The sequence below is a fragment of the Mus pahari genome, chromosome 1 (genome assembly GCF_900095145.1).
Source record: "Mus pahari chromosome 1, PAHARI_EIJ_v1.1, whole genome shotgun sequence".
NCBI lineage: Eukaryota > Metazoa > Chordata > Mammalia > Rodentia > Muridae > Mus > Mus pahari.
In genome coordinates, this window is record NC_034590.1 from 67,062,997 (window position 1) to 67,070,236 (window position 7,240).

The window sequence follows — 7,240 nt, forward strand, 5'->3', positions numbered from 1 at the left end:
AATTTGACCATATTTTTATGTTTCTTTTCTTTTGTTTCCTGGTTATTTTTTGCTAGAGGATTTCAAATATATAATTATCAATTTTGAATTGTTTTAAATTTTGTTTACAAAATAGCAATATCTTAATGGAATGAAAAACTGGACCAAAATATTCTTTGAGAGTATACCTATAATATTCTAATGAAGGCTGTTTCCATCTTACTTTTCACACTTGATCTTTTACACTGTTTTTTTGTTTGTTTGTTTGTTTTGTCTTGTTTTGTTTTTCGAGACAGGGTTTCTCTGTGTAGCTCTGGCTGTCCTGGAACTCACTCTGTAAACCAGACTACTTTGTAGACTCAGAAATCCACCTGCCTTGCCTGGGATTAAAGGTGTGTGCCACCACACCCGGCTTACCCTGTTTTTTTGGGTTTTAGTTTGTTTCTTTTTACCTTTTTATCTCTGTCTTCATTATTATAAATGATGTAGATCTCTTGTATATTATACCGTGTCCCAACCTTTGGTGTAATACAGAGAAACTCTCTCCTCTCCTCTCCTCCCCTCCCTTCCCCTTTCTCCCCCCCTCCCTTCTTTCTAATGTCACTTGTTTTCTGTGGCCTAAGAGAGCCACACAGGAGCAGGAGCAAAGGTAGTTAGCAACAGAGTTGGACTATCATCTGATGACAAAGGACCTCATTTCCCTTCTAACACCTCTACCTCCTTCTGAATTTGTTCCACACTGCAACAGTCCTTCCATTGTCCACCAGGATAACCAAACTGGAGAAAGATTGTTACCTTTAACTCCTAGCCCAGTCCTCTCTAGGTGGCCACCAAAACTGTTCACCTCACCATACAAACCTACTGGCTCTCAAACCTCTTCTCTTCTCCATGACAAATGCCTTAGATTACATAATTGCTTACTTGCTCCTGTCTTCTGTCTTCTCAAACTACCCCAGTCCTTCTTTGTTCCTCCCTCCTGCTTCCAAATCATCTTGCTTCAACTATACTCAAGATCACAGCCCTCTCAAGCTATGAACCAGCGATAGTTTTCTCCCACGCTTCCTTCAGACCCCTTCATCTTCCAACCCTGCCTACAGCTCTAAACTTGATACAGTCGTGGCCTACAGCTTCCCTTGTGCTTGTGCAGGCGTCTCATGTATTTTTACCAATGTCCTGTAATCTTCCGGGCTGTGTTCTCATCCCTTCCCCCTTCACACTCCAGCCTGCCTTGAGAAGCCAGGGTGGACAGACCAGGTTCACGCAGCCCTTCCAGGCATCACATCACACCTTCTACTTTCTCTCTCTCTCTCTCTCTCTCTCTCTCTCTCTCTCTCTCTCTCTCTCTCTGTGTGTGTGTGTGTGTGTGTGTGTTTTGAGACAGGGTTTCTCTGTGTAGCCCTGGCTGTCCTGAAACTTGCTCTGCAGACCAGGCTGGCCTCGAACTCAGAACTCCTGCCTCTGCCTCTGCCTCCCAAGAGCTGGGATTATAGGTATGCGCCACCACTGCCTGGCTCACTGTGTCTCTTTTTAAAGGCAAGGATTGGCCCTACTGTTTCTTTCTTTTTTGAACTTCTAAACATTTCAGCGGCATGTTTATTTAAATGAGGGTGAGGAGTCCCCTCTCTAACCACCCAAACTAGAAATTAATATGGACGTATCATTATATGATTTAAATTTTCTTTAACCTATGCCAATTCCTCCACTAATGCTCTAATCAGGCTCGCATGTCACAGTTATTGTCATAACAACTAAGCTGTTTCTTTATCTGAGACTACCCTGGAGCCCTCTGTCAGGACCCTCAGTTTGGAGTTGTCTGACACAACTCAATGTTTAGATTCAGGTTAAGTGTTTCTTGTAGAGATACCACAGAGATGGCATTACGTCCTTCACTGTGCACCACGCCAGCGGGCACATGGTGCCTGTCTCTATCCATATGATGTGGACTCTGATGTTTTGATGAAGGTGGAGTATGACAGAATTCTGTGGTCTAAAGCTATCATTGTCTCCTTTGAAGTGATCTGCATCCTGTTTGGAAATACTTTGAGACTGTTTGAATATCTCATTTCTCATCAACATCCACTGCTTTCAAATGCAAGTCTGTTTTCTTACTACCTGAAGAAGGTGCAGAAGCTGAAGGCAATTTCCAAAGTTTTCACTCTCAAGCACCCCTTATTACCCCACCTCAGACCTGTTGTTTTTTAAAGTCTGTGCCACTGAGGAAAAATCTCTCTCTCTCTCTCTCTCTCTCTCTCTCTCTCTCTCTCTCTCTCTCTCTCTCTCTCTCTCTCTCTCTCTGTGTGTGTGTGTGTTCTTTGTTTTCTCATTATGTTTTTATGAGACATGTGTAGGACACTGAAGTCCAGAAGGCAGGAATGATTGGCTTCATACCTAAGCAGCCAGAGCCCCATTACACACCTGCCAAAGACTAAATGGTCAACAGATACTCATTGAAGGACAGAATGTGACTGCCCTGCATGACGGTAGCCAGCATTTGATGTCTGCAGTGAGGACACATAGTTGATAAATGCCACCCAAAGGCTTGACATTTTAGTTAGTCTCAAAGGCTTTGTCACTGGTCAGTGTTCACTCATCGCAAGGATTTTAAAAATAGATTGGACTGACTATAAGGCAGTCTGCCCACCTTGTCCCCATTTTTGCCTTTTTGCATGCAGAAGCGAGGAGGTACTGAGACATCTACTACCCCAAGTTTATATATAAACTGTAATGGCTTTGTGATCAGCACAGAGTCTCCAGAGGCACAGTAGCCTCTTCTTGTTCTTGTTCTTGTTGTTGTTGTAATAGTCAAACGTTCCTTCCACGTGGGCTGGGAATCAGTACTGTCACCTATCCATCCCGAAAGGTAGCGGAAGGTGGGAGAAGGTAAACCACCTCTGAGTACTTTCTGTGCACCTCCACGCTTTCTGTCCGTTGTTCTCTCTGAGGAGGTGGCTAGAACCTGTTTTATAGATGAGAAATTGAAGCTAGGCGAAGGGAGCATGAAGCAGGCTTTAGGAGGAAATTCCTTTAGTTACTCCAAAAAATGCCCCTGAGTTCAGGCAGTCTCCCCATCACAGACAAATGCCCTTCCTTTGGTAATGTGCTGGCAATTACGATCTAGACTCATAAAGGAAAGACATTTCCAGGGTTGTATTTACTGTCATCCCTCCTTTCCCCCAATGATTGCCATCGCGACTCAGTAGCTGTTACCATGGTTTTGGGGAAGCTGTCCCAGGAAGGAAGGCCTTTCTTTAAGGCATCTTGCATGCCCTAGGAAGGAACTGTTAATTACCTCTGGCAAAACCAACCAGAGAAAAGTGTTGGAGGTGTGGAAAAGTATTTCAACGGGTTAGGCAAGGAGCAGGGCCAACGACTCCAAGAGAGGTGTGATGAGAGAGAAGAGCTCAGGCTACACAATATACTTACACACAACTCGGAGGTGGGGACGAAAACAAAAAACAAGAGTGGAGGAAGTAGAGAAAAGTAGGGGCAGAGAAGGAGAAAGTTTTCGAAAGACTGCTAGGAAAGCGAGAAAGGAGGGTCAAAGAGGAATCCGAGAAAAATTCTGAAGCACTTGAGAGAATTCCAGAAAGAAAATGAGATGAGGAAATGGAGAAAGCAGCTCAGAGAAAGGGAGGACGGAGATAAGGGAAGGCATGGCACACAACAGAGATGGGTGAGCGGATAGGAGGCCGAGTGGGCACGGGAGAAGGGGGCGCATCACCTGTGTGGCGCCCCCCGGTGCCGTGGTGCAGCCCTGTTCCAAGCGCCGCTAGGCCGGCCTCGTAGGATTGGCTCCCGCCTCCCATTCATGTAACCTGCGTGTGTGTGCGTGTGTGCGCGAGTGTGTCTCGTTCGCTCGCTCGCCCTGTGTGTAAGAGAGCGAGGGAGGGGGACGAAGGCAGGCAGGCGAGCAGGCAGGGAGGGGAAGAAGAGGAGGGAAGCTATTAAACACACACACTCACACACCCCCGCGCGCGCACCCCCGCCCCAACCCCCCCCCCCCAGAAGCCTCGGGATTGCAGCTGTTACATGTGGGGCAGCAGTGCTGGCAGGAACGCCGGCCGGGAGCGGCCGGGAGCCGGAGCCCGGCGTGCGCGCGCGGCTGGAGGCTCGCTGGGGCTCCGCTCCCCGCGGGAGCTATTGTTGGTCTCTCCGGAGCTGAGCTCAGAACCCGGACCTGCTCCGTCTTGGGCACCTCTATCCAACTCGCGGAGCGGCGGAGCCAGCGGCGCGGTGCCTCGCCTCCCCGCCGTCCTCGTCCCCGCTTCCCCGGCGGTGGCAGCCTGCAGCCACGGTAAGGCGGCGTGATCAGCTCTACGGAAAAAGCGCCTTGGGGACCACGGCGGAGACTCGCCAGTTCTGTCGCCCCTCTCTGCACTCGCAGGTCCGGGCAGCTCAAGCAGCTTGCTAAGGGCTCCGGGAGATGCTAGCCTGCTTCCCTGCTCCGCACTGGGGAGGGAGGGAGGAAGAGAAGGAGAGCGGGGCGTCCAGGTTGCCGACAAGGCAAGGAGCCTGGAGCCCAGAGCCTCCGCCACCGCAGCCCCGGGAGTCCGCCGCGGACTGGAGCCTGGGAACCAGTGTTGGGGGAGAGCGGAGAGGTGGGAGCTGGCCCCAGACTCTGGACCGCGGGTGGGATGGAGGTTAGCTCGATCCAGGTTCGTGTGTTACGCCGGGCTCCCCCTTCCCTGCCACGGCCCAGTCTCCCGCAGCCCCTCTGCAGACTCGCCCGCCCCAGACTCCCGGCGGGCGCTGGAGGAGCCCACGAGGCGGCGCCGGGCTCCCGCTCTGCAGCCTGCCCTGCGGGGCGAGAGCTTGCTGCAGCGGCCCCGGTGCGCGCTGCGGTTGGAGCTGGTAACCCGGGGACGCGACCCCCAAGCCGCACGCCCTCTGCCACCCGCTTGGCTCCTGCCCATCCTCGCCGGCCGCGTCGTTTCTCGTTCGGTTTGTCTCGGAACGAGTTGAGGACTGCAGGCGCCGGGTGGACTCTCTGGGGGTGCAGGGCTGTGAGTGTGTGACTACTTGCACCTCCTGCTTTGGGAAATATGCTGTGTATTGAAATGTGATCTCTGGGTTCCTTAGTCATTTTCCTAGTGATTTAAAAATGCAGTCTTCGCATCAGAGAAGCGGAAGAAGGTGGTGTCGCGGAGTGTGTGTGTGTCCACACGTAACCCAGGAATATCCCAATAACTATTGGGGGAGGGGGGTAAAGGGTGGTATGAATGGTCAATGCTTCTTGGCGGGTCCGTAGGTGGGTTTCTCTGGCCACTGCCCTCTTCTTCTGTGCCCTACCACATCCCCCACCCCCCGCCTAAACCAGGTTGGAAAGTACTGGAAATTCAATTGCGTGATCTCTAACTTTGGAATTTGGTGTCCCTTTCAGCAGGAGACGTTAAGACGATTTCTGCACTTGGGTCTGTGTGGACGAGAGTTTTGCACAGGTTAGATGTAGAATCCTCCTCAGACCTGCACCAGTCCCCTACCCAGTCGCCACCTCCCCTCCACCCCCCACGCACATACAACACAACCCTGGAGAGAAGGTTTGTACACATGCAGTTAACCGTAAGCCACCAACGCAGCTATAAGGACACAAAGTCAGCCCTGGTTTTGCGGCATCTGAGCGCACTATTGGCGTTTGATTAGCCCTGGAGATCACCCTGCTGCTTTGTAGAAGGCGCTGGTGGGGCATGCTCGCGATCCCCAGCGCCGGGGCCAGAGGGTGTCCCTGTGCTGAGCTGTGCGGCCGTGTACGGAGGATATCTGCTGAACAGTATCGCGGGCAATTATATAAGCTGCCTCAGTGATCTCCCAGATCTGTATTGCAAGCACCCGGCTCTTGAAAGACAACCCTGAAAGTTTTTCTGCTTGGGGACTGTAAGTACCTGGGAGACCCACTTGGGGAATGGGGAGCTGTGTACCTTGTGCCTAGGTGCCCACTTCTGAGATGTGGGCTTTGGGTGCTAAAGCTCTGTCCCCAAGGAACCGGTTACCGAAGCAGGGACTGAGTGGGTGGAGATCCAAGATTAATCTGTGAAGAAGAGCGGGTCAGGACTCGGATTTCTTTGAGTCCGTGGAGCCCTGAGATTCAGGTGTTGGAGGTGTTGGGGGTGTTGGATGGCCCTTCCAGGGAAAATCGGTGTTCTAGGCAGCCCCAAGACTTCTTGGCCCCTCCCTGGCTTTAAATCCAGCGTCCTTCACCTGTTTAGAAACCTGCCTCCAGTCCCTTTTAGAAATGCCCAGAGACGTCAGGCATCCAGGCCCAGGTTTGGGGTTTTTGTGGTGGGTTAGGAAGTAGAGTACTGGCCTCTACGGGGTGCGGGGGTGGGCAGAAAAATTAATATACCTAATGCGGATGCTATGGGAATGGGTGCCTGATATGGCTTCTGTTCCCTCTCCTCCCTCCAGGACTGAAAACAGTTTGGTTTCAACTGCGCTCCTTCCCACCCCCCTCCTCCCTATCTCGCTGCCTCCCTTCGCTGCCGCAGCCTGTCGCACGTTGATGGGCTTTGATAGAGAACCACAGTAGTGGATTGTTTTTAAATCTTGTTTTTCGCCTGTAGAGGGAAAAGCTATCCCAGCCCTGGTAGAAAGAACCCTGAGGAACGCTGAAGTCCGGGGCTTGGTGGCCCTGAACTCCCTCCCCCAAGTCAGATGATAGCGTGCATGGGTGGGGAGGGTTTTGTTTTTGCCACATTCCGGCGTCCTGAAACTCCGCATCCCCTCCCCCCTGAAATCCCGGGTCTGTCTGAGTGTGTTGGGCGCTGTAAAATAAATCCTCCCCCGCGCAGACCTGTGGGGCTGTTCGGATTTCCTGCCTCTGCCATGATCCTTAACAATGCGATTGCAAAGCCAGTGCAGGGCTGGGAAAAATCCCCAGGTACCGACCAGCCGCGTCTTGACCTTGCTGAAGGCGCCTTTGCCTGGGTTGCCGGAGCCGCTCTGGCCCAGCCGCTGGGGCTGGGGAAGGAGTGCAACCCGGAGGCGGCCGGGTTCGCTCCCAGGGCACGGCGGGAATCGGTTCTCTGCCGGTTGGCTTGGGGGAGGGGATGGGCTTGGCGGCAACCTGTTTCCCAGCTCTTGGGGCCCAACACTTAGCTTCCCAGCCCTGCTGCTGGCTCCACGTGACTGGTTTGCCTCTCCATCAACCTCTAGAAGCCCCCGGGATGGGGTTTCCAGGATTGGCTGAGGCCCCCTTTCCGCCAACCTGGGGCTGGGCGCCCTCGGCCTTGGGGCTTTTTTTTTTTTTTTTTTTTTTTTTTTTTTT

The 7,240-nt window shown here is 52.3% G+C and overlaps 1 protein-coding gene across 7 annotated transcripts in view; it reads left to right on the forward strand.

Annotated features, from left to right (window-relative positions):
• Positions 1 to 4,000: 4,000 nt before the first annotated feature.
• The window catches only part of Tenm4 (teneurin transmembrane protein 4), a 710,423-nt gene continuing 707,183 nt past the window's right edge, over positions 4,001 to 7,240 (forward strand). For 5 of the 7 annotated variants that reach the window (XM_029539653.1, XM_029539636.1, XM_029539617.1 and 2 more), the window contains exon 1: positions 4,001 to 4,273. The gene's annotated coding sequence lies outside the window, so the exon portion shown is untranslated. Of the gene's footprint in view, positions 4,274 to 5,186; positions 5,851 to 7,240 lie in introns of those variants that run through there. The other 2 variants (XM_021192486.2, XM_029539624.1) reach the window with 1 other exon arrangement.